Source organism: Oryctolagus cuniculus, chromosome 1, assembly GCF_051225735.1.
Source record: "Oryctolagus cuniculus isolate XC-2025 breed Fujian yellow rabbit chromosome 1, ASM5122573v1, whole genome shotgun sequence".
Lineage (NCBI taxonomy): Eukaryota > Metazoa > Chordata > Mammalia > Lagomorpha > Leporidae > Oryctolagus > Oryctolagus cuniculus.
Window position 1 is genome coordinate 176,782,496 of NC_142867.1, and position 27,502 is coordinate 176,809,997.

Here is a 27,502-nt window from a genome sequence, read left to right on the forward strand (position 1 = left end):
GGGGAGAAACTTCTTTTCCATTATGTAAAAGGCCTTCAAAAAGTTCATACATGCATTATTAGAAAATTATGCAGGAATTTCAAAAATTGGTTTCCCCCAAAATGAACTTATTCTTAAACTCCAGGAAAGGAGGGGAGGGGAGAGGAGAGGAAGTGGAAAAGGAAAAGAAAAAGGTGAAAGAAAAATAGCTCGATATAAATACAAAGAGGCAACTCTGCACAACACCACCTAAACATTGTCTTCAAGGGATTCTCTCACTGAGGCCCTTCCTGTAAGCAACTAGAAAAGCTCAGTTTTATCATCCCAAACCCCAGCCTGCTTTAAGACTTTTCACTGACTCTGTTATGGACTCATTGTGTCTCTCCTCCCCATCTTCCCTCTTCCTTCCTTCCTGACTGTTCAGACATATTAGAGAGTATTTCAAAAAGCTTGCAGAAAATGGAATTAAAAGATAACTTTCTTGGTGCAAACAAGTTTTAAATGCCACGCATACATTTCCATAATATGCGTTTTCCATTAACTTTCTAAAGATTTTTCTTCCAAACAAACATTTTTCAATTCCATCTTCCATTTTGGCATCCTATATCCAGAACCTTAGGAGGTGATCTTATTTGGAAAAGGGGAAAGGTTTTTACAAGTTAATGAAGTTAAAATGGCATCATTAGGGTGGACCCCAATCTGGCATGACTGCTGTTCTTATAAAAGGGAAATCTGGGCACACATAGAGAGTGAAAATGATGTGAAGAGACACAGGGAGAAGACAGTGCTCTTTACATGGAGAGAGAGGGAGGGAAAGAGAGAGAGGGAGAGAGATAAAGAGGCCATATCCTCCCTAGTTTGTCATGTTGTAGAATAGTAGTCCCAGGAAACTAACACAATGATCTACCCTATTCTTTCCCCCTTCCCAAACTCACTTCCCTTTTCCAAAAGTAGTATCCACAGACTTATGGAGTATAAGTTATTCCAATTTTCTTTCTTCACTCCATGTAATAGTATAGTTTTTTCTGTTCTGCACAAAACAAAATAAGAAAAAATAAAAATCTGGCAGTTTTTCCAAAACCAAAGAATTCTTCCTCCCAAGAAGGCAATGATGAAGCAGGTAGACTTAGAGTACTTCTATTCATTTATGTTTATCCTGGTTAAATAAAGCTAATCATCCTGGCAGTGGCCACAGGGCATTCTACCGTACAGCTATACAATAATTTACCTAATCACAGTCTATATCATCAGATGTGAATTTCGTTTTCCAGTTTCCATAACTGGATAAATTCCTTAGAGGTGGTCTTTATGACTCAGGTAGTCATGTCTTAAATTATTTGAAAATATTATCACATAGCCCTCTAGAAAACATGAGCAATTTTCAGCTTGTTTTTAGTTTTAATAATCACAAAAAGCATTAATGATATTCTAGTCATGCTCTATTATTTAAAGTGTAAAACATAGGCCCACAAACTTTCTGTAAAGTGTGAGAAAGTAAATACTTTAAGCCTCTTGCAATTCTGCCACTGTAGTCCAAAACCGGCCATGAACAGTATTGTAACTGAATGATCATGGCTGGCTTTCAGGAAAATCTGACTTTGGATATTGAACTTGAATTTCAAATAATCATCACCCATCACAAAATACTATTCCTCTTTTGATTTTCTCAGTTTTTTTTTAACTTTTATTTAGTAAATATTATTTTCCAAAGTACAGTTTACGGATTACAATGGCTTTTCCCCCCCATAACTTCCCTCCCACCCACACCCCTCCCATTTCCTGCTCCCTCTCCCATTCCATTCACATCAAGATTCATTTTCAATTATCTTTATATACAGAAGATCGATTTAGTATATATTAAGTAAAAATTTCATCAGTTTGCACCCACACAGAGCATAAAGTATAACATACTGTTTGAGTACTAGTTATAGCATTAATTCACATTGGACAACACATTAAGGACAGAGATCCCACATGAGGAGTAAGTGCACAGTTACTCCTGTTGTTAACTTAACAATTTGACACTCTTGTTTATGGCATCGGTAATCACCCTAGGCTCTAGTCATGAGTTTCCAAGGCTATGGAAGCCTCTTGAGTTCACTGACTTTTATCTTATTTAGACAAGGTCATAGTCAAAGTGGAAGTTCTCTCCTCCCTTCAGAGAAAGGTACCTCCTCCTTTGATGGCCCGTTCTTTCTACTGGGATCTCACTCTCAGAGATCTTTCATTTAGGTCCTCTTTTTTTTTTTTTTTTCCCCCAGAGTGTCTTGGCTTTCCATGCCTAAAATACTCTCATGGGCTCTTCAGCCAGATCTGAATGCCTTAAGGGCAGATTCTGAGGCCAGAGTGCTATTTAGGACATCTGCCATTCTATGAGTCTGCTGTGTAAACCGTTTCCCATGTTGTATCATTCTCTCCCTTTTTTATATCAGTTAGTATTTGCAGACACTACTCTTGTTTGTGTGATCCCTTTGACTCTTAGACCTATCAGTGTGATAATTGTGAATTGAAATTGATCACTTGGACTAGTGAGATGGCATTGGTACATGCCACCTTGATGGGATTGTATTGGAATCCCCTGGCATACTTCTAATTCCACCATTTGGGGCAAGTCCAATTGAGCATGTCCCAAAAGGTCAAAGTCATAGTTCACAGTCAATATAAAAACAGGTGGCAGTCAGGATGTGACCCACAGGCTTTAATTTGCCAATCCCTGGTGTAGAATTTAGTGATTTGAGAACCCTTTTTTTGACAGGCAGAATTAGACAGTGAGAGAGAGAGACAAAGAGAAAGGTCTTCCTTTTCCATTGGTTCACCCCGCAAATGGCTGCTACGGCCAGTGCACTGTGCCGATCCAAAGCCAGGAGCCAGGCGCTTCCTCCTGGTCTCCCATGGGAGTGCAGGGCCCAAGTACTTGGGCCATCCTCCACTGCCCTCCCGGGCCACAGCAGAGAGCTGGACTGGAAGAGGAGCAACCGGGACAGAATCCAGTGCCCCGACCGGTAATAGAACCTGGGGTGCCAGTGCTGCAGGTAGAGGATTAGCCAAGTGAGCCACGGTGCCGGCCTAAGAACCCATTTTCCAATCTAGTACAAAATTCCTCCTTAAGAAGAAACTTCAACTTGCCTGCAGGCTCACATGTCTTTTGCCTATTCTCTAATATTAAGACTAATGGGCACCCCACTTCTTAGAATAGCCACAAGGTGAGTTTATGTGACTGCACATTAATTGCTGTCAGTATAAGTGCAAATTACAGTTGAACACATTGTCAAAAGATTTAAAGACTATCTATGCCTATAATTTCTCATAAAATTTCCCATGATTTAGACAAGACCATTGGCTTTATGTTTAGAATCAAAATGTATTGCATATTCCTTTCTTTCCTTCCCTACTGCCTTCTCTCTATTTAGATGTATAAGATGGAACTTCTAAAAGCTTTCAGAAAATAAATGAAAAATGAATTTATTTTGGTGCAAGTTTTTTAAATCCCTGCATAATTTTCATAGTACACATTTTCCATGAAATTTAACATTTTTGCAACAAAATGAATGTTTTTATACTATTTTCCACAAACTTTTTAAAGTAGCACATGCATCCACTCACCCCACAGAATTCCTCTAGAGTACACAGGCTTTTGCAAAATGCAGTAGGCTTATTTTGAGCATGAAAGAAACTGCCATTAATCTATCAATCTGGTACTGATGAACTATTGTTGAGGATATTGTTGACCATGCAACAATGCATCCTTTGTATAATCTTTGCCTCAGAGAAACAATTAGACCTCTCCTATTTTTGGCATTTTTTTGCTGTATAAATGTACCAAGTCTCTTTCTTACCTCCTGATTCTATTTTCTTATTAACTCACCTTCTTTATGTGCATTTAAATTTTTTATTACATGAATTTTATGTCACTTTGTAAAATTTGCCTTCTCTTCTCCTCTTTTTTTCTTGATCGTTATATAGGTGGCTATTCATGTGTCCAAACTTAAGAATGGGGTGGGAAGTACCATGAGGACTTGTTGAAAGCCCAGTTGTGACAAGGGTGAGAGGAGGATGGCCCTAACGCAGGGGGATGATCTTTCTGCTTTTTCTTAGAATTGCCTTTGAGTCTCCAGCCGTTGCCAATAAAATCAGATCTATCTTGCACATCTTTTGTGTAATGACTGCATGTGCCATGCTGCCCTGCAAGCCTGGATAGTGATCCCTCAAGGGTCTGCGGACCCTCAGGCTGGAAGTTCTCTGTGCACACCGGGTCAAAGCACAGGAAGGAGCAGGGGCCAGAGAGCCTGCCCTGGGGGTTTATTTGCAAGTTGTCGGGAGTGACAGCAAAGAGCTGGGCTGCTTGATGAATCCAACGAACAGAAAAATCTGTCAAAACACGCAGAACGCTTATTGCAGGGATCGTGGAAACATTGCCTATTTGTTTGGAGCACGTTTAATTATTTTTAAACATATGCAGTCTGTAGTTCAGTGAACATGTCAGGGATAATAGAGGAAGAAAAGCAAATTGGGGGAAGGCGGTGCTGGTCCTGGAGCGACTCCTCTTCGCAGCTGGCTGGTGCGAGAAGCAGTCGATTCCCTCCAAAGTGTGGCACCCTGTCTGTCACCTAATGAAACGCAGTGGGGGGATTAATGTCATTAGGACGGGGCCGGCATGCTGTGTAGTAAACAGATATACATCCTCGCTCATTTGGGGGAGTGCTGCTCAGCTCCAACCCACTGGCCTGCAAAGGTCACTCACAGCCATCTATTAGTTAAATGGGAAGAAATGATGTCCGTTGAGCCTTGCGGTTGGTTTTAGAGAGAGAAGTCGCTGGGGATTCTGGCACCTACCCTAACCCCTCCCTCCCTCCCTCCCTTTTCACTCAACCTAATTGGAGCTTAGATTTCTTCTTTGGGGGGAACCTGAGGTAACTAGAGAAGATAAAAGCCCTAGAAGTAAATGCTTTACAGAAGAAAAAAATTGTTTTATTTTGATAACCAACTTTACTGTGGTGCATGGAAAAAAAAATTAGGGCATTGCTGCTTGGATATCATGACCATCTCTCTCTGTTCTGAACCAAGAGCTGTTTCCACATATGCACACAGGCAAAGCTGAAGGCCCAGAAATGCTGGTGTTCACTTTTCCCTAATCCACAGGAATGTGAACAGCAAATAGTTATGAAGGACTAAAAAATAGATTTTTGTATTCTTAGAAAACATAAAACCCTGATCTTAAAGTAATAGTCAAAACTGTTGGAAGGCGGAAAAATAACAGAAAAAAGTTAAGAGGAAGAATAGGTACTTCCCCAGGGTGGGGATGAGAAATGCACAGCCACAAACAGAAAACTTCAATTCAGTGGAACAATATCCAGAAGCCTCTAAATAGAATCTGGGGGAACCTAGGGAGCAACAGAAGAAAAAGAAAAGGAAGAAATAACAACCAACCAAAACAGGAGGGTTGTTTGAGGGAAATGTGGTAGAGAAAATTTAGAGTTGACCGAATATAACACAAACAGTTGATAAAGCAAAGAGAAACATAAGTGTTGCCTTATAAAATTTTGCCTTGATTTTTTCTTTATCTAAGCATAGCACTCTATACCAAAAGCTTTGTGCTATGTTCTGGTGTTTTTGAGTGATATGATGAACTGTGACAATAGATACTATTATCAAATAAACTATAAATGAAAAATAAAGGAAGAAGAAATTCAGAATGATGTTTACTTGTTACGTCACAAATGCAATTGGCAATCTCTTCCACAACCCCCTGTATTCCTGAGACTCGTGTCTCATGAAGAACACTGCGGCAGAGTTCATCTTTCTTGCTAACAACAATAAGGGAGAAGAGTTGTGGTGGACAGAAAGAGTTTACCATCAAAAACAACACAAGCAAGGCAACAAAAAACAGAAATAGCCTAGGAAGGGACAAGGACAAATTTAAATAGTTCTAACTGGTCAATGATTGTGTTCAACCTCCAGACTCACAGCTTTGGAGTAGCAATGAAGTAAGAACTTGATGCTAATGTTTAGAATGCTGTCTGCACCGGTCAACAGGTCAGGACAGAGCCTCAGACCCTCTCCTAGAACCGATCCATCAAGCAGGAGGAGAGTGCTCTGGTGCCTCTGGCTGCTCAGGAGGCCAGGCATGTAAGCCCAACCCTTTATACCATGGAGCCTCACATTGTCCCGAGGAACACGGTGATCCCAATGAAGAAAGACTACTGTGCTGCCTGACCAGCTGCTTCCTTGTCCACCTAAAGTCACTGATTTTTGTACTCCTCACCAGGCTAGAGTTGACTCTCTCTTGATGCAAATAGAGAGGACCCCTTTTGTTCTTGATGATTGGATTTAGGCTCTGGGGCCAGGCTTGGGGAAGCTGGTCCTGGCTGATCTCTCCCTGGCTCTACTCCTTTGAATCCAGGTTTCAATGCAGTCACCTTCCCTCTGGTTCCTTTCTCTTTTATCAAGACCCTCATGCCCACAGATGCTTGGATTTGTAGTAGGTTAATGGTGGGGCAGAGCCAGACGAACCCTGTCTGGGGATGATCCTAATTCTGTCCCCCAGAATTTTGTTTACCAAAACTTATTTTTAAAATTTAAATTTAATATGACTTAATATATTGTAGTAAAACTCATGCTTGTGAACAAGAGGGCTAACTAATGGAATTAGGCATTGTTGATGTTCTTTCAGATGTAACTGTGTCAGATACAGAAGGGATCTCCTCCACGTTTAATTATAGGGAAATCCTGGATTCCCTGCTCCCATATAACTGATTGGCTACTGATAATGAGCTTTTTTTTCTTCTTCTTCTTCCTCTCGCTCTTCTTCCCCCTGCATCTTCCTCTTCTTTCTGTTCTTCCCCTTCTTTCTCCTCCTCCTCCTCTTCTTTCTTCTTCTATATGTAAAAATATCTTAGATGACTCCCTCTTGCCTGGCCAAATCTAGAAGTTCTCATAGCGGATAAAAAAACCTTTCCATCTGGGGCCATGTTTTTATCTCTGGTGTCCGATGACCATATAAAGGATAAGAACAAAGCCAGAGTGATTTATATGTGTCATTAGAAACAATGTGCTTTAAGGTTTTGTAAACATGTACAGTATGGGACATATTAGATATAACATTTGGATAACACAAAACATATAGCAACCTTGCAGTTATAAATTTGATCCAGAGAGAGAGTCAAGGTATTTTTCCATTCCCTTCTTTGCTTGTCATGGGGCCTTCAGGATAAGGAAGAGTATAGCGGTCTGGGGCCCTGGCTTGATTTCAGAATAGGCAATGGGAACCTGTGTCTTTCCTTTGGACTTTTTTGCACTAGAATTATCTGGAAGACTCATTAACACAAATATGAATGCACAGATTCCACCTCCAGAAATTCCAATTCAGTAGTCTGTGCTGAAGCCTAAGACTCTGCATTTTAATAAGTGCCCCCTCCAATCCCCAGGCAGGGATTTTATAAGGTGGGGATCATATTATTTGAAATATTTATTCTATCTTATAGTGACATCCTAGGAAATAACTTATCAGGAAGGCAAGAGGTGTAACAGTATGCATGAGGAGATCTAGTCCCCTTCGTTAAATGCATAATAATCACTTTAGGACAACTAGGGTCACCCTGATCATATTGTCCTGTTTATATTACAGAGGATTATCTAGTCTCACCCCCTCCAACAGTCTGTCTATAGCTTCAACCAAGTGTCCATACATAATTGCAGGGAATTTGGAAGTTATTCCATTTAATTCCTCATATTAAGGATTAGGACTAGAACAAAATGTGTGGTTCACATGGCCATATGTGTATGATTATAGTTATATGTGCAACTTATAGACATAAGGCCTTGAGCAAGAAAGGACATCTTTCTTTTAGAAAGTGGCTTAGTGTGTGGTGCTTTGTAAGTAGCATAACACACACAAGCACATACATGCACACACACATGCAGAGCAAGATGTACTGTTTGGTACTTAATAGTTTGGACTCATACCAAAGGCAAACCACTTGAGAAAAACCTTGCCAGTTCAAGGACTGCATAAGGTGACAGAATCCCCTCTATGAAACGTAAATTTCCCTCTCACTGCCCAGCTGGCCAATTGTTCCAATCCAGTAAATCGCAGATTCAACAAACACATTGAGAGAAGAGGAGGAGATGAGTAACACCAAGCTGTGCTGATAAGAAGGCCAGGGCTGAGTCTTTGAATTTGTGCACAATGGAATAAATACCTTTTATTCACTCGCCCCACTAAGCAAACAACACTAGGAAAATCATTTTCCAATTAGTCAGCAGGTTTCAGCATCATTACCTTTGAGATCAGATTTGCTACCATTCAAAAATGCATCAGAGACAGTGTAGGAAGAGTTAAGCATCATTCCTGGCATGTGAAGTCTGGGAGGAGGTGAAATTAGATTAGCTGCAGGAAAATGGGAGGGTTTACATTACCAGAGGGGCTCTACCTGGCTCCAGGCTTAACAGTGAACAGCGCTTTCAGCATATGGCATTACAATGGATTAGTGATCAAGTACGATTAATCCTAATAGATCGTCTTTTGAACCTCAGTGGCTTGTTAGGTGAGAAAAAAATTGTCTGTCCCCAAAGTGTCAGGTGAAACTCTCGTTTGAGGTAAGACTACCATGTGGAGATGGGTCTCCATCTGGTGGCTTCCTTTTGTGAAACTCCACCAGAAGGTGTTTTAATGAGGCTTTTATAGCAGGCACCACCTGCCACTAATCTTCCCCTCTAAAAAGGTGTAATTGAGGGTTGGTTTTACAGTATGGCTCATATCCTAACCTGGGGAATTCATCAAGAAATGCAAATCTGGGTGGGATGGTATAATCATGAAATGCCATTTTGGCTTTTGGTTTAGACTGAAGTGGTTATAGAAATTTGTGGTTGGCTAATTACAACCAGCTATATAGTAGCTTCCCCTTTGAGTTAGATTAATACGTGTGTCATCTTAGAATTAAATAACCAAGTTGATGGTGACCATATGTCTTCATTCAATTCTTTGCACATGTAAAGAGTTGCAACGCTGCTAGTGCTTCACACAATTTAAAGGTTTCATTTACACTATTAAGGTTTAACTGGTTTGGATTTATCACACATTCATCCTAGTAGGTGTTTCAGTTCTATGATGTATTATTTCAATGAGACATGAACAAATTACAAAACCACTGAGATGCTTTCATCTATGGGATTTAGGGAGTAGTCGTTTTTCTTTATTCCTTAATTGAAGACACAGATTATTGTCACACTGCTATCCTAGCTGATTGTTTAGTGGTGATCCTGCTCAGGATTGTGCCTTAATGCTAAGATCCTGCAGAAAGATGAGTACAATAGAGAAAATTTGATTTTTTAATTAAAAAAATGAACTCAGTCCTTACTATAGTTCAGATTTTTTGTTATAAATTAAGAAATACTAATGGCAATATCAATAACACATTACAATAACACAGACCCTGTCTTGCAATAGAGCAATATCATTTTGCTTTTTACTCCTGTGCTGCTCAGAAGAAAGTCATTTTCTTCGCCACTGCCACCTCAGAATATCATGTTAAGAAACAGCTTAGCTACGTATAAATCAACAAAATAATATGTATGTTTAGGTAAGCCTCAATATTTGAAATTTTTTTAAATATTTGAATTTAATCTGTACTCTGTTTTGGATATCAAAGATATACATAATCCCTTTTTTGTTGACATTTGATTTCTTGTGTAATAAAAGAGTATTATAAATTATTCCCCAAATATTCCCAAATTCAAGCTCAGCATACAGTCTGAGTTTTCAATGGTGTTTATAAATGTCAAACATGATTTTTAAAGCAGGAGTCATAAACTGGTAACCCCAAAGGCTAAATCTGACCTGTAGTGTTAGATGTGGGGTTTTGTTGTTTTTTGGTCTGAACAAGCTTTGTGTTTCTTAATACAAATTGTAACCAATATGGACATGATATGCTCTTTCCTGTCTGCCAAGACCCTATTTATTCTCTAATCACACACCTAAGCACATTGACAAAACCTAACCCCAGACATACGATAACGAGGCTCATTTTCACATAAGTTTGTGAAAGGTGGTCCCATTACTGTAGAATCAGCCCCTGAACATAACTCCATGCAAGTGCTGAAGCCCTCAGGGATGGATCTGTGAGGAAGATGGCAGGCTCCCTACCCAATTAGCAGGATCACAGAAGACAAATCTGCCAGTTGTAGAACTAAATATTTTATAACCATTTTGCTTCCACATCCACAATATCCTTGGTGTACAACCAGGAACCGGAAACTGGAAGGACAGGATAGGTAAGAGGAAAATAAAAATACATTACTTAAAGTAGTCTCCTCTTAGGGAAAGGTTTTATGACCAGAATTTCAAAACATCTAATTGTAACCTCAACATTCCTGATGCCTTTCTCCAGAAAATTTTCAGTTCCCTTTGACATGCATCATTACAACTAATCCTGCCAAGGAAAAATAATGCTGGCCTCCATGTTTCCTTCACAAGAGGATGGGGCAATTATTTATTTTGGAAATTTAGCTTTGGACAAATGAGAGAAATTGGTTCATCCTTCCTCCCAAAAATCCATTGATGTTAATGTAGGGAGAATTAGCCCCTGAACATGTTGGCATGCATGTGTTGAAGCCCTCCAGGGGATGGATCTGTAAGTAAGATAGCAGGCCCCCACCTACAGTGTGAAGCTTAAATGGCTGCAGGTTGCACAGCCTAGCTCCTGGGACTGACTCTGTTCATACATTCCCTTAAACCTGGACCCAACTCCTCCAGGCCTCAGCTTCTTACTCTTCCTTTAATCCCATCATCAGACCCAGCCTGAGGAATTATCATGATGCAAGATGTTGTCATTGTTGTTTCCTCACTTAGTGCTACCATTAAGTCTCTTTTATTGTCGCTGGAGGCTCTTGACTATTAGAGTGCCCTGCCCACCCCCTATTTGCAGGGCATGCAGGCTCATCCTTAGGCAACCTATAGCCCACACCTGTTCACTCCTCTCTCTCCAATTTAAATTTCTAATCAACAACTGTATACTTTTATTAAGCACTGTGTTGTGAAATATTTTTATGCACCCTGTGATTTGGGGCTTTTAAGCATAAAACCTTAATCCAAGGGAATGGTTGTTTGGATAAAAATTAATAGCAGCAGAGGGACTGCAATGGTAGAAAAGGATGGTCTTACAGTAGCCCCAAATTTTACCATGTTTTGCTACTACTTAAGACAGGTTTAGAGTAAAACATTTGATTCCTTATAGACAAATTTAGTCATTTTTAAAAGAATTATGAGAAGTAAATTGACCTTTAAAATGTACCATTTCAACAGTCTTTGTGAGGCTGGATCAGTTTTCCAGGTGTGTTTTCTGGTACTTTTAGGACTTAGAAGTAGTCAGAATGGAGGGATATTGGCTAAAACCTTGTGGTCCCATGTTTGCAAATATGAGCAGGTGAATAATCCTGAATAATAATTTCTTTGGCCCAGATGTCAAAGAAATTTCTTTAGTCTTTTCTTCCTCCTGCAACATCCTCCAACATGTTTATACTAGGTTGTCTTTTGGGTCATATTCGCATACCCAGCTATCTTCAGTTCACTACCATTTGCCCCCATTCATTATGTCTTCATTTCACTCTTCAGAATTCAGCTTCTCATCCTTCCTGTGATCGCCCCAGGAGCCTTGCAATGTGCCATTCTTCCCCTGGAGAACCCACCTGGAAATTAATTTTCCCCTCTCAGTCTTTCTAAACAAATCCCAAAAATGAGGTTGGCTAACCTTGACATTTTATTGTTGCCTGGCATTTTACCCTCTATCGTCCTCAGTATGTCACATATGTTTGTAATTGAGGCCAGGAAAGTTTTAAGAGAAAAGAAGAAAGCAAAGATGAGAGAGATGGGGAAGAGGAGTAGAGAACCAGAAAGGAGAACTACAAAAATAAAATCTTTATTTCAGATAAATAATTTCGGTAATGACCCATCTCTCTAGAATCAGATAAAAATATAGGCAGCCAAAATGTTGGAGAATCTCAGTAATCAAGAGAATTACTCACCCAAGACACAATAATAGATCCAGTGGATGTCTCTGAAAACAAGTTGGTAGCATCTGGCAAAGATTCACAGAAGCACTTATCTGGCTTGTGTGTCTGGAAGATTCCTGAACCAGCATGAAGGATTTTGATTCAGTAGACTTGCATCAAATTCCAGGAATCCTAGCTTCTAACATCCATCCATAGTGATTTTGATATTATTCTCAAGAAAGAATATTTCAAAGTTGTGGGATATTTCATCAAAATTTTCAGTACACTCGTTGGCCCTTTGAAAATCCTGACTGAGCAGTTTAAGATGAATATGTCTACAGAAAGAGAATCTTGACAGAGAAATATTAAATTTTATTGATTTTTTAAAATTTAGAGAAGGGCTTTCTTGGACCAGTTGTGCTAAATAAAGCACACGTAAGCATTAAACAAAATGCAAGGAAGCATCCAGCTGCTGAAGCAGTTATTGTCCCCTCACCAAAAGAAGAGAAATGATTATAGACAGCACAGGCCAGATATGTAATGTGGGTGTTAAGACGCTGTTTACAAAACCAATGTGGGAAGGCTGGAATTTCCAGGCTGAAAGCCATGTGTGTATACAGTTCCTCAGCTTGCATTCTAGAGAAACCCAAAGTTTGTTTGCTACAGGTGCAAATGTCACACTGCAGCAAAACTGGTACATTCCATGGCACCTAAGCTGAAACGTTTCCCTGCCTTTCCTATACCACTTTCCTTTTCTACTTGTGCCACTTCATTTCAAAAGCATCTGATTCCAATAAACTATGACCATTTACAGCATTAGTGCTAACACCCTCATGCCAGCTGACACCACAATAAAGTGTGAAACTAGGAAACAGCAGTTAAGTATCTTCAGATATTCATGATGAATAAGCTTGAGGCAACACCAGTTTGTTGTTGTTTCTAAATAGCCTCTTCTAGTATTTTTAGGGTGGAAGTGATGTTTATCATCATTGGATGATCTCATATATAGAGAACTTCAAATCAACTAAAGCAACATTATCCAAACATGGAAAGTAATGGTAGCATTACAGTCTTTGGGCAACATAGTGACTTGATTCAATAATTTTTGGCTGGATCAACCAGAACTTGAAATTTAAGTTTCTCTTTCTATCATAAGATTGCAGACAGATATGATCTACTACTGTATAAAATAAACTACTTTTTTTAACACTTGAACCTGTATATGCATTCATTATGGAGCTTATCTTTTATTTCTAAAGCTTGAATCTTGATGCAACAGTAACTATCAGCAACCCAGCCTGGCTGCTTATTTAGAAGGTTTCCTTCTTACTTTAATCCATAGGACTTGCTATTTTGACAGTATTTGACTTCATCCCTGATTGATCTTGAACTGGCATGCATTAAAAGGCTCTACTCAAATGAGAAGTGCCATGGAAATAGGCATCTTTCATCTCTGGAAGCTAAAGAGCCCTGTGCCACATGGTGAGGTGGCAGTTTCTTTGATCAACCTTTCTTTGCTCAAGCCCAGAAACTGAGTCACCCTACCAGGCATAGCAATACAATAGGCAGTCAGTATCCCAATGGAACCAATGCTAAGCAGTGATTGGGAATTTCCATCAGAGCATCTTAATCCACTAGCTTGAGTTGTCACCATGAGTTCCACTAGGCCCATTAAAATGACTTCAGGTCACCTCCACTGAGCCTTCCCATTCACTCCAAAACAATTATCCTAATCCCCTTAGCAGGCCCAATCCCTTAACACTTATGAAGTGCCCTCCTATGCAGGGTGCTGACATTTTCCAACAACACTAGCCTCTTTGAAATGCCAATCAAAAGTCCCTCTTGTTAAAATACACGACCCTCTCTGCAAGTATAAACAGACCTTCATACATCATCACCACCACCATCATTAAAAAGCACTTACAGAGCACCCACCTGTGTCTGATGCTGCGCTGCTGGGCCCAGAACATGCAAGTGTTGGAAGTGCTGACCTGAGGAAGGAGCAGTTACAGACCCGCCACTTCAAGGTTCTTCTGCTGCTTATTTAATGTAGACTCTGCCTAAGGGCATGGGCCTGCAGCAGACCATTTCTGGTGGCTGGGTAATTGCCCCAAGAGGATTAATTAGCTGCTTGACAGAGCAGATCATGGAACAGTAGTGTGTAACAAAGCTCACCATTAAAGTTTTACCAAAATACTACTTCCCAAAACTTTAGTTACTACTCATAAGTACTTGACTAATTGGTTCTGCATGGGCTGATTCACAAGGACCTTTCACAGTGTTTGCCTTTCTCCTACATATTGTCACCATTTTGACTGTTCACCGCTAAGGGAGGTGAAGAGAGTCACTGATGGTTCAACTTTGGGCTGTTGGCCAGCAAGTCCAGATCATTCTACCACCTACCAGCCAGGAAACTTTGGGGAAGTCAATAAACTCTTTGGGCTGCAGTTTTCTCTAAGGTAAAATGAGAACCACACCACATATAAAGGACTGTTTTGGAGGTTAAATGAAAAAAAATGGGGTGAACATTTAATGCTTGGGACTCAGTGGTGTGAGAGAAAGCATGCTTAAATCTTAGACAAGACCAAGAGGATTCATTAAGTCTAAGGAGGCTTTTGAGAGGTGAAGCTGGGGAGGCCTTGCATTGCTGAGGAGCTTAGTGAGAAAGAAGTTCCGGCTAGAAGTAAATGAGACAAAGGGGAGACATTTAAAGCAAACAAAAATAAGACAGGAAAGAACAAAGAATCGCAATGCCTAAGACAAAATAATTCATTAGAAGTAATAAAAGAGTGTGAAACATGAGTGAGAGAGAGACAGAATAGACAGGATTAGTTCTACCATGTATCCATTTATTCCTCACCCATGTTCATTTATCAAGCCTTTACTCTTGTCTACACTCTGGCTGACACTGTGCATGACTAATTTACATAATTCCTGATGCAATAGCAAATATGGTAAACTGGGAAGAATGACAGTGGAGATATGAATCAGGCTCTCACCTCCATGATTTCAAGTCTTTCTTTAACCCCATTTAATCACTTTTAGTTGCTTCCTTTCTTTGGACCAAACAGAGACATATAAGAGGTCTTCAAAAGTCATGGAAAATGCCTGTTAAGAAAAAATTGGGCCAGTGTTTGGTTCACTGGCTTTAGTTGCCACTTTGGATGCTCACATCCCATAGCAGAGTACGCATTTCAAGTCCTGGCTATTTTGATTCCAATCTAGCTTCCTTCCGTGCACATTCCAGGAGGCAGAAGATGATGGCTAAAGTATTTCGATTGTTGCCACCCATGTGGTAGACTTAGATGGAGTTCCAAGCTCATGGCTTTGGGCTGACCCAGCCTTGAATGTTGTGGGCATTTGGGCAGTGAATCAGCAAATGGAAGGTCAATCCCTATCTCTCTGTCTCTCTGCCCTTCAAAAAATAAAAATTTAAAAAAGAGAAACTATGGATTTTGAAAGGTTTTTGGTACCAACATGAACTTCTAATGCCTTGTTATAACATGTCTTAACAGGTTCTAAATTTAAATACTAAGAAAGAGAAGAAATACCAGTTTGAAAACAGCCCCTATTGAAGAAATTTTGATAAAATTCAAGCAAGAACTGACATAAAATTTATGCTGAAGCTTGGATGGAAGAGTGATGATCACTGACATTTTACAAGAAGTTTATGAAGACAACACCAGAAAGAAATCTTCAATTTACAAATAGTTCATTCATTTCAAGAAAGGAAAACAGACCATGTTGAATATGAAGTCCACAGCAGCAGACCATGTACATCAATTTGCTAAGAAAAAATTAATCTTGTTAGCACCTTAATTAAAGAGGACAAATAAGGAGCCAGTGTTGCAGCACAGTGAATTGAGGCACCACTTGGAATGCTGCATTCCATGTCAGAATGTCATGAGTCCAAGCTGCTCTACTTTCCATCTAGTTTCCTACTAATGTGCTTTTGAGGCAATGGGGAATAGCCAAAGCTCTTGGGCCTCTGCAACCCATGCAGGAAACTTGGATAGAGTTCCTGGCTCTTGGCTTTGGCCAGACCAAGTCCCAACTATTGCACCATTTGTGAAGCAGGTCAGCTCTCCCTCTCCCCTCTCCCCTCTCCCCTCTCCCTCTCCCCTCTCCTCTCTCTCCTCTCCCTGTTCCTTTCTGTCTCTGCCTCTAATTCTAGCTTTCAAATAAATACATAGATAAATTTTCAAGAAAAAAAGACCAATAGTTGACAGTAGAAACAGTAACCAATATCATCAATAAATATTTGAACAAGGAGGAATAGACAACCTGAAGCATGCCTTTGAAGAATTGTGATAGGAGATGAAATGTGGCTTTACCATTATCCTGAAGTCAAAGCACAATCAAAGCAACGGTTACCAGGAAAGCAAAAGAACCACTCAAGAGCAAAGGCCATAGAAAGTTTTTGGGATATTCAAGTCATTTTCCTTGCTGACTTTCTGGAAGACAAAAGTTCAATATCAGCTGATTATTAGGAAAATATTTAGAGAAAGTTAGCCATATATAGTCAGCAGAAAACTACCCAGGAATACTTTTCCAGAATATCCTTCTCCACTACAAGAATATTTCTGATTATTTTTCTCATCAAGTGAAGGCAAGTAATTCAGTTTTGAAGGGAAATCCATAGTCTTCTACCTTAAAGTCCTGATTTGTCAGCTTCTGGCTTTTTTGATCTATCCTCATCTGAATCCATTTTTCTTCCATTAATAAAGTAAAAAGACTCCACTGAAATGGTTAAATTACCAGGACACTCAGTTCTTAAGGGATGGACTAAATGATTGATATGATTGCTTGTAGGTGCCTTGACCAGTTGGAGCTTATGTTGAGAACAAAAGTAACTTTTAGCTTTTAATTTTATTTTCCATGAAACTTTTAAAGTCCCCTTGTATGTTGCACATGCTTGTAAAACCTGGCATAATCAGGGGTCAGCATTGTGGGTAAAATGACCACCTGTGACTCTGGCATCCCATATGGGCACCAGTTCATGTCCTGGCTGCTTGACTTCAGATCCAGCTCCCCACTAATGAAAAGCACTGGAAGATGGTCCAAGTGTTTGGGTACTTGCATCCCCATGGGAGACCTGGGTGAAGTGCCTGTCTCCAGGCTTTAGCATGGCCAGTGTTGTCCATTGAGACCATTTGGGAAGTGAACCAGCAGATAGAAGATCTCTCTCTCTCTCTCTCTCTCTCTCTCTCTTTCCCTCTTTTTCTCTCTGCCTTTCAATATAAAGAAATGACTGAATCTTGGGAAAAAAAAACTTGGCACAATCATGGGGACACTGAGATGCTTCAAATTTACCTCAAAACAGATATTTTGACAAAGATGTATGTGATTTAATTTCCTTCTTTCCATTGCAATGTTTTCCCCATGATACGTTTGATGTCTTCCCTTTACTTAAACTATATACACCATGAGAAATAATACAGGCATTAACAAGAAACATAAAAACAATAAATCTGAATATGGGATCTTTTTTCTCCATTCAGAACAATTTGTCTGAAGCAGTCCCATTCATAGTTTTAAATTTTTGATAGGAGTTGTTTTCTTATGGAGCAGCTACTCCACACAAGAATGCAATCTCTGCAGAAGAAACATGGTGTAGATGCTTGTAACCTGCCATTGTGACTAACTTAGATCCATTTCTGTCTTTCCCAGAGTTTAATAGTGACAAGTAACAGATGTACCAATGTTTTGAGTGAGTATAGTTTATTACTGGATGGCTCAATTTAAACTGGAAATGCACAAAGGTTCTAGCAAATCGTATTTTACCTAAAGAAGAAAAGCAAGGAGAATACAAAATGTCTTCAAGTAGTTCATGGAAAATGTATATTATGAAAACATCTGCATGAATTTTGAAATGTTTTGAACTGAGATAAACTCACCTTTAAATTCCTTTTTCCATGCACTTTTAGAAGCACGCTCCTATAGATCAATTAGAGCTAGAAACATCCATGGATTTCAGACATCCATTTATGGAGCAGGACGTGTTTAGCATAAGTCAACTAATTCTGATTGAGTACCCACCTTTTTCAGCTTACCCCAGCAGAGCTAACCTAGAGAATTTCACTTTTTCTACTTGTAAATGGGAATAGTGGTACCTACCACAGCAATGGAACTAGTAAAATTAAATAGGTAAAGGTATTTAAACATTCTGGAACAATTCCATCTATAGCAACATTTCAGTTCCCCATCTTACCATCCCTTTTACTGTTGATCCTAGGTCTCACCACAACCTGAAAACACTTCATTTATTTACATATTCCTTCATTGTTTTGCTTCACTATCTAGAACATAAGATCCAACAGAACAGCACCCTTACTTGTCATATGTCAAGACTTTCCTGCTGATAGGAGGCACTCAATATGAGCAAAATTTGTTAGATATTTAGTAGGAGATCAACAAATGAATATAGGCACCTAGGGGAAAAATATCCATTCATTTGAAGTCTATTTTCTGGATAGTTGTCTCTCTATATATATTTAGAATAAATCATTTTGTCTGAGATGTCATAATCCTCATTTACATATATATGTATATAAATATATGAATGTATAAAAATTAAATATTTTACCCAATGCCATAGCACTAGATAATGGCAGTCTTGGAAATTGAACCCACAAACTCACACCCAGTTTATGTTTCTTCCATTACAGCACAGCTGCCTACTCACTAATTTTCTCTTCTCAAGAGATGACCGTCATTCTTCCTTACCATACCCTGTTTTAGAGTCTACTTAATAGCTGGTAACTTCACCCATCCTTTCCAATGTTTCTACAATGCTCTTTCCAGCCCACAATTGCCAATTCTGTCTGCCCAGGCCTGAGGTAACCAAGCATGGCTCTCAAACTCTGAGCTTGTAATACAATTGTCTCAATGCTATAATTTCTAGGAACTGGTTACTCAGCATTCTCAGAATTCCTCATTTAATTCATTATTTAAAAATCAGATACTCTGGGTTCTAATTCCCACAGGGTTAAAGCCCCCAAGAGAAACCCTGTGGATTTTATTCCACTTTATAGGAAAGACTTGGAGGCCACACGTGAGCCAACTGCAGATGGACTCCACACGCGAGCTGTGCCATTTAAGGGTGACTGCAGTGGGCAAGGGCTTCCAACCCAAGCTGCTGAAATGGGGCCTCGGGAGTCTTTGGCAGTGTTAATTACTGACTCCTCTTGGCCTGCCAGCCAGGCTTCTCCACGGAAGGCCTCGCCATGTGGAATTTGCTCCTGGTGGCACTCCCTCTGAGCCCACATTTGGCAGCAAGCAGGCGACATTTTAAAAGATGTTTTTATTTGCTTTAGTGTTTGGTTTGTTCCCCCCCTTCACTCTGACACTTTGGGACTGAAATATGGTTTTTGCATTTGTGGCAGAGTTCCACAAAGTTCCTGGATCCCGTGTTTAATGGGATGGCTGCCCGAGGGGAGCGCACAACTGGAAGCACTGACCTGGGTTTTATTGTTAGGGGTCTGTGCCCGGGTATCTATCCTATGAACAGCACAAGAAAGGGCATGAGACAACTTCCTGACCCCCTAAGTCACTAACCCACTATGGTTCTACAGCCCTGCTACACAGGACATACTCCATATCCATACAAAGTCTTGGTATTATATATTTCTTTTAAGAACGCAAGCAAAAGGGAGCCTTGGTTGGGACAGAGCACTTTTGTGATGATTTCTTGAAAGAAAAGTCTCCACATTGTTTTTATGCTTTATTTAACTTGATCCTTCAGTTACAGCAACATAAGCAGCTTTGCTATGAAACAATGCAAGTCATACTCAGAAAGCTGTAATATGCCGTTCATTAGAATGGCTCTCTTAGCTTCTACTGTGTGTGTCCTCTTGCTCCACCGTAAGGCCTGAGGGAGTAAAAAAGAGCCAAGCCACTAAAATAGCTGTGATAGAAAGCACTGTGGTCATAGGGCCAATGCCAACACCAAGGGCACGCACCAACTGAAATGCAGATGTTCGATTTGGCAATGTGACATGGCATGTGGGTCTTTCAGAGTCAATGAACCAAAGAGGATGACGACGAGGGTTTTCATCTTCCAGAACTTGAGCCCATAATTCCAATTGCTAGATTGAATTCTTTCCCTTCAGAAGATTAACTTAGCCAGTTGTTATGGACTCACACGGAGAGAGTACTTTATTCTTTTTCTTCATTTTGGTACCATAATGTTTTCAGTGGGAGCAAAAGAAAAGTACACGTCGAGGCACAGATAGATTCTCCGGCTCATCTGAAGTGCAGCCGCTGGGGGAAATCCCCTTAGAGCAAGAGGGTGGAAAGTTGTTTTTTCTTGAGGATCATGATCTAAGTTTCTAATTTTTAAAAATCCCAAGCTTATTGTTTCTACAGCTTGTATTTTCTGACACCTAAGTTAATAAACCACTCCCCTCAAAGTTCAGCACTGTGTTGAATCGGATCCCTACAGAATTCATATGTGGAAGTCCTAACAGCCAGCATTTATGAATGTGATCTTATTTTGGCAACAGGATCATTCCAAATGTAATTAGTTAAATTAAGATGAGGTCATAGTCCAGTAGAATGTGCCTCCTATCCAATATGTTGGGTGTCATTGTTAAAGGGGAAATTTGGAGCAGAGACATTTACACAGGAAGAACACTCTGAGAAGATTGATGCTCTTAATTCATAGAGGGAAACCAAGATGTCAAGGAGCAATATACCTGGAAGGAGGCTCTGTGATAGAACTTGGTGTGCACACTCACTTTCTCTTAGAAGGAGATAAGGCAGAAGAGAAGCTGAGAGGTAGTGTGGTAGCAGCAGGAGGATGAAACGATGACCACCACTTGCAGCCCCAGAACGAGCTGCAGTGATTGGAAGTCTAGTTTGTCTCATCAATTTCCTGTCACCTTCCTAAGGAAAATAAACCAACCATTATCCTGAGGGAATCTTCCCCAGTTTGGGTGACATTTCCATTGAGGTTATAACCACCCACAAGGTGCAAGGATGGGTTATAATTGAGGCTGTGGTTGTTATCCAATCCTCTCTTTAAATTTCTTCGGATGTTGGGCACGATGATTGCTAAAAGCTCATTTATGACTGAGTTCCTCCTCCTTCATTTCCCCTGACCAAAGAGAGCTACCTCACTTTAGTACACATATTTAGGGGACAGCTTGCATCTGAGAAGCTCAAAGGAATCAAGCAGCAGTAATAACTCAAAGTTGAATATTTTTGTTGTTTCCTCTGATGGTAACATTCCCTATCTTAGGTTTAAGAGCTCTAGATCTTCAAAGTCAGAGTTGTAGATAGAGAAATCATAAATTATCCAAATAGATCTAGAAGAATAATTAGGGCCGACCCTAGTATCACTTTTCTTTTTGATCCAGGTATTTTACCAACTGGAAACATAATACCATGCAATGGCCACTGATTTAGGTACCACTCCTGGGGGATGGCGTCCCCTCCTTGTTGCATCTTCTCTAAGTTGGAACCTCAGCTACTCTTTTAAAATGCCATTCCTCTGGTATGTCAGGCCAGCAGCTTCTGGGAAGTAAGGTAAATGTTAAAATGTGTGGATTCACATCCATACATTCACAGTGACCCCTTCTGTACTGAAAAGATCTCTTGGTCTAATGTGATATTGTGTATGAATCTGTGTTGGTGAATCAAAGGTCCTTGGATAACAGTCTCAAATGAGGACCAGAGAGCAAGAAAACCATATCCATACTCAGAATATATTGATTCCAAAAAAAGATAAATTATTATTCCTTCTAAGATAGAAAGAGTCTGTGTTAATCAGCTTATGCAGTGGTTGGTTGATCTCCTCAGGGCTGTTGCCACATAGGGGCTCACTCTTGGTTTCCATCATTTGTAGGTTGGCTAATCAGCAGCAGTTCCTAAGTCAGCTTTCAAAAGTGCAAGCCTATAGTTTGAATCATATGTAGCCTCATTCCCCACGATCATAGCTACTCTATTCATCATCAATTCTGTAAGCACTGATCTATCTGGTGAATCAGACCCATCCTCAGATGTATTACATATTATACATCTTATGACTTGGTACATCTGGCAGAACCCAAATTATGTTTAGAAGTTCTGATCATTATGCTACCATAGCAGTAGTACGTTAGGAGCTATTACATAATTTTCTGGTGAAAATGGTATAGCTTTGCTCTGGAATATATGGATCTATACTATGTTTCTCTAATTATGGCTTGCCAAAATTTTGTGTAGCATAATTTTGTACCATCATTATCTCTGTTATAATACCATATACTCTGTATAATACCATAGTGTCTGTCAGGTCTTGTGGTCCAAGCAGGAGGACCATTTGCATTGCAGCCTAGACCTGTTAAAGAACTCTACTGAGATGTCGCACACACAGCTGGCTGCTTTCTTTACAATTTGATTAATGGGTTGGACTAGTTTTTCCAGTGTGAAATAAAAGAATACATCGCTTCATAAATTCCCAGGAATTCTCGGGTGAGAGGTCCAAGAGGCAATAATTTTCCCTTTAGTTAAGAAGTGAGCCCTTCCATACCTCACTGATGTCTAAAACCTGATGATGTGTCTCCAAAATCTTCATAGAGTTTTCTCCTGTTAGAATTTAGGTGGCTTACCAAAATATCTAGCATGCCTGCTGTTTCTTGTTCCTCTGGTTTGATCAATGTTATGTCTCTGATAGAGCAGGCTATAGCAATGTTCCACAGAATGTCCAGATCACACATACCACTTAGGAATGTGTCATGAAAGAAAGTGGGAGAGTTAACACAGTTGTGAGGCAAGACTACAAATACATACTCTTGTCTCTTATATGTGAAGGTAAATTACTTCTAATTTTCCTTCCCAATATAGTTAAAAAATGAATGCATTATCCAGTTCACTGGCTGACCAGTGTGTTCCTAAGGCTATGTTCTTACAAGCTTGTGAAGACACCATAGCTGACAAAGCAACCACAATTGAAGCTACTACTTGGTTGAGTGTTTAGTAGTCTATTCTCATTCTCCTGGATACACCTGAAATTTGCAGTGGCAAGACTGATAAATTAAATAGTAAAATGATATGGAACACCATTTTGCATACTGTAGACCCCTAAGGGTAGCACTATGCTCTGTCACTTTGCCAGGGTGCAATCTTATTTTTTATTCCCTATATCAGTTGGTGTAAAGGGGAATTTTCAAAAGCTTCCACATTGCCCTTCTTGGGGTCCCTCAAGTCAAGAAATCAATGTGGAGAATCCTCCAATCATCAAGAGTGTTCATTCCAATTATACATTTGGAGTCCAAGAAAATGATTATTGTGTGGTTACCTAGTGGTAGTTTCTAGTGGGTTATTGAGAGTCAAACCTTGGTCAGGACTACATTTATTTTTAACTTTGCTACCAAATGTTTGTTCTCACAGGACAGTCATGATGGCACTGTCCCCAGGTACCAATGTCAACTTAGACCTTGTGTGCACAGCATTTGAAATGTCTGGATGTTCCCTTTTCCCAAATTCGTGGCTACCAAAGAATTCAATTGAGTCTCCTTGAGGATAAAGTTGATAATCCCTATATACTTGTTACGAACGTCCTTCCTGGAGACTTGGACTCTTTTCCATTATGTGGATTGTGAGACTGAACACTAAATCAACAGAAAATTTGGTAAGGCTTGATGATTGTCTACTGGATGTTTTTCCACAACTCCTAATATGTTGACCACACAGAGCAATATCTTTGGTGGCTGTCCATCTGTATTTCCCCTATGTTCTATTAAACATCTCCACTATTTATGTAGTTCATGCATCCTGCACAGTCACACTGACCATGTGATTGCTTCTACTACACTTATTGTGCACACCACTTGGCTTCCGTCAGTCAGGGATTTTACCACATGTACGGTTATAGGAGAGGCCAGTTTTGTAGCAGCATCTCCTGTGGTCAGTCCTAATCTCAGAGCTGCCAATGACATGGACATTCCTTATTTTTTGGTAAGTAGTTTCCAGCCAGGGCCTTCTCATGGAATGGAGTCAGATGAAATGTTTGCAGCATGTCTCTATTTGCCATCCTCTGGACCCCTTCCTCTGCTATCTCACAGTTCTGGTATATTGGATTCAGGCAGTGTGGGTCTTTGTGTTTTTTAAACCTACAGCAGGATCATTGCTTGGATTTTAGAAACTATTACTTTCATATTGATAAACTCTAATGTCCAGCTTTAAGCCCCTGCTCCTTTTTCCCAGCACCATAAAGATCACAGATAGATTGGGTCTTGCACTTATTTTATGATATGATCTCTTTATTCCATCAGGATTGCATTTTGGGGGCTGGGTAATGTTGTATTATAAAAGTAATTATTGTTATCTAGATCCCAAGAGAAGTACACATTGGCTTGCAAATACTAAGACTTATGTCTCATCTTCCAACAGGGAGAGAAAGACCATTATTACAGGGAAGAATGGGTCACATTGCAAAAGGTTCAGGATAATCTAGGGATTCCAGATTTTTCAGCTCACTGACCCAGATTCCCCTCTGTAGTCTCAGGATTCCACTCTGCTAACTAGGGCCATGACCTTGCAGTAGCAGAATTACTTGGGTTGAAAAAGCAACCTTATCCAGATCTGTCTTTTCCTTTTAATAAAACATCATGCATGGTCCTCAGTGTTTTGTGCTTCTAGCTGTATGTATGCCTCTTTATAGGTTGTAAAAGGGGCCTCAATTTTCTTACTTTACCTTAAATTGAGAATTAATTACCTTTAAATTGTAATGTTTTGTTTAATGCATCAATGGCCCTAATAAAAAGCTATCTGATTGGTGTCCTTACTGTTACTAATTTCCTAACATTATTCACCCTGCTCTGGCCCTGTTCTGAATGTTGCAGGCACTATAAAGTGTATTCTCTTTCATCAGAATCCTATTTGAATTTATCATCAGGAAAGACTTTAAAGATTATACCACTATTGCATTCTTTTTGAGCTGCCATAACCACATGCCATAGACTGGGTGCCTTAAACAACAGAATTTTATTTTTTTATAATGTTGGAGGCTAGAATTCTGAGATCAGAGTGCCAGCGTGGTTGCACTAATCCTGGCTTGCCCAGTCATCTTCTCTCTGTATTCTCACATTTATTCATTATTAATTATATTAATAATTTATTTATTTATATTTGTGAGAGAGAACAAGAACACTCCCTTTTAATGAAAGACTACTAATCTCAGCAGATTAGGACCCTAAATGTTTGACCTCATTCAACCTTAATTAAAGCTTCAATAGATGAATTTTGTGGGAAGAAGCCACACTTCAGTAAATGTCATTCACCTACCAACAATGATGGGATCCTGTTCCAAAAGTCCATTTTATGACCTGCTTCCTTGAGCCATTACTGGCACCAACTTTTAATTTACTTAGGAAAAGACTGAGATGCTGAGATTTCATGCAGGTGGTTTACAGGGTCACACTCCTGAAAACAACACCTGTGGAATGGCAAAGAAAGCAGGACAGGGCCTGACATCATTTCAACAGAACCATCAGTTGATCTCACAGAGAGCTTCTTTTAACTTTTGTTTAATATATATAAATTTCCAAAGTACAGCTTTTGGATTACAGTGGCTTCCCCCCCGCCATAACTTTCCTCCCACCCGCAACCCCCCCATCTCCTGCTCCCATCTCCTGCTCCATTCACATCAAGATTCATTTTCAATTATCTTTATATACAGAAGATCAATTTAGTATATATTAAGTAAAGATTTCAACAGTTTGCACCCACACAGAACATAAAGTGTAAAATACTGTTAGAGTACTAGTTATAGCATTAATTCACATTGTACAACATATTAAGGACAGAGATCCTACATGGGGAGTAAGTGCACAGTGACTCCTGTTGTTCACAAAGAGCTTTGACAATGGGATAGTCATTCAGAAATATCTCAAATGAAGGCAAGGGAACTGAGTTTTTTATCACTCCATGACATGTAGGCTGCTTCCTGAGAATAGGTTAACTTTGAGTGAGGCAGGTTTACTCAGCAAAAGACAATTTCCAACAAAGGACTTGGGGATCAGTTTCAGCATCCATCATTTTCAGAAGCTACAGTAATGAGTACATTAGTTCTAGGGGGAATGTGGGCGTCATAGAGTAGTATCCACCTAGGGCAAACAAAGCCATAGGTCAAATATTATATGGTATTTGAAGAGTTAATGAATCATGAAAAATAGAGTAGGAAGGAGGGGATTTGTTTTGCTTAACTAAATAACTGAGCTTTTTGCTGCTTTTTGCAAATATTTTTGCTCAGTATATTTATATGACAGTTATAAATGGATTTCACTAAATAAATATAAAACATTTAAATATTATAAACCACATTAATTTTCTGTAGCATGATAAATAGAGATTTTCTTAAAATTAATTTATAAGAACAGAAGCTGAAAGCATTTGGAGCATTTGGTTATTATTTAATCCTTTGATTAAAAAAATTATTAATTTTACTGCTCTTAACCCAATTCTATCTTCTTAGTGAAAGCAATCTTGAAAATTAAAAAGTAAATCAAATGGATTTGTTTCATTTATTATTTATTAATTTATTTTTAAATGTTGTCTGAATTAATACATATTCTTAATTTGCATGTTCCAAAGAAGAAACTTCACTAAGATATAAATTATCGACATGGAAGAGAATTCTACTTCCATAACTTGAAAAATAAATTGATCTTCAAATAAAACTTCAGAAGTTATTCTTAGAAGCTATAAAATATTCCGCCTGGAGAGACGCATTATGGCATAAGGGGTTGAGTCACCACTAGCAATGCTGGCATCACATTTCAGCATGCCAGTTCAAGTCCCAGCTACTTCACTTCCAATCCAGCTCCCTGATAATGTGCCTGAGAATGCGTCAGATGATGGCTCAAATGCTTGGGACCCTGACACACACAGAGGGGACAAAATTGAGTTCTTGGTCCTTGGCTTTGTCTTGTCCCTGCCCTGGACCTGCTCTGAATGTTGCAGGCACTTGGAGAGTGAGCAAGCAAATAAAAGTTCTCCCTCTCTCCCTCTCTCCTTTTCTCCCTCTCCCTCCTCTCTGCCTTTTAGTAGATGAAAATAAATAATACATTTTTAAAGAATGTCCTGTATTTGTGCTTGATTACTTGAAAGTACTATAATGGAAGCAAACATGTTTGGATTAACCTAAGACTTAGGTAGAAATGTTATAGGAGCCTGCACCATGGCCCAGTAGGTTAATCCTCCGCCTGTGGCATCGGCATCTCATATGGGCACCAGTTCCAGTCCTGGATGCTCCTCTTCCAATCCAGCTCTCTGCTATGGACTGGGAAATAAGTAGACGATGGCCCAAGTGCTTGGGCCCTGCACCCGCATGGGAAACCAGGAGGCACCTGGCTCCTGGTATCAGATTGGCATAGCTCCAGCCATTGCAGCCATTTGGGGAGTGAACCAACAGGAGGAAGACCTTTCTCTCTGTCTCTCCCTCTCATTGTCTATAACTCTACCTCTCAAATAAATAAATAAATAAATAATGTAAATGCTTATCATAAATAAAATAAATTAAATCATTAAATAAATTGATTTAAGTTTACTTATA

At 39.6% G+C, this 27,502-nt stretch overlaps 1 long non-coding RNA gene across 1 annotated transcript in view; it reads left to right on the plus strand.

Moving 5' to 3' along the window:
- The window catches only part of LOC127491035 (uncharacterized), a 47,918-nt gene extending 20,895 nt beyond the window's left edge, over window positions 1-27,023 (plus strand). Inside the window, exons 2-4 of the long non-coding RNA XR_016223626.1 lie at window positions 15,480-21,492; window positions 23,338-23,578; window positions 26,542-27,023. This is a non-coding gene — a long non-coding RNA (uncharacterized LOC127491035). The remainder of the gene's footprint in view (window positions 1-15,479; window positions 21,493-23,337; window positions 23,579-26,541) is intronic.
- The last annotated feature ends 479 nt before the right edge of the window (window positions 27,024-27,502 follow it).